The sequence below is a fragment of the Lethenteron reissneri genome, chromosome 66, assembly GCF_015708825.2.
Source record: "Lethenteron reissneri isolate LAM-NWPU_2019-01 chromosome 66, ASM1570882v1, whole genome shotgun sequence".
NCBI lineage: Eukaryota > Metazoa > Chordata > Hyperoartia > Petromyzontiformes > Petromyzontidae > Lethenteron > Lethenteron reissneri.
In genome coordinates, this window is record NC_083844.1 from 7,768,767 (window position 1) to 7,769,550 (window position 784).

Consider the following 784-nt stretch of genomic DNA (forward strand, 5'->3'; position numbering starts at 1 on the left):
CCCATGTCTTCCAATCACTCCAGACCAGGTGCTAGCATCATGACCAACTCGGGCATTGAAGTCACCCAACAAGATAAATATCCCGAGGGGCCACTTTAGCCAGCACCTGTGACAGGAGGTCATAGAAGGATCAAGTTCAAGTTCATTTATTAGGTATAGCCCTGTAAGCCATTCCGCTCTTGACTCGGGTGCAACCGCAACAAAACAAAAACATGAACAAGAAACATCTTAAAGTGACTACACTATTGCTCGTGACCTCATGTCTCTTCGTCCAACCGCCAACCGATTTTGACGTCACGTCCATTCGCCCCTCCCCACACCACCGGTCGCAACGTCATGTTTATACGCCCCCCCCCCCCCAAAGGTCAAGACGTCACGTCCCTTCGTCATCTATCGGTCGTGACGTCTCCCCCCCCCCCAAAGGTCGTGACGTCACGCCGGCCTTGCTTGTTCCCGTTTTGCTCGCGCCAACGTCACTCGCACGCGACGGAAGGAAGCCGACGGAGAGGGAGCAGAGGGCGAAGAGAGACCCGGAGACTGTGGGGTGAGAGGCCGTGGGTGAGAGGCCGTGGGGGAGACTGTGTGAGAGTCCGTGGGAGAGGCACCGTGGGAGAGGCCGTGGGGGAGAGGCCGTGGGGGAGAGGCCGTGGGGGAGACTGTGAGAGTCTGTGTGAGAGGCCGTGGGAGAGAGACCGTGGGAGAGAGACCGTGGGTGAGAGGCCGTGGGGTGAGAGACCGTGGGGGAGAGACCGTGGGAGGTGGGACAGATTGTGAGTGATCGTGG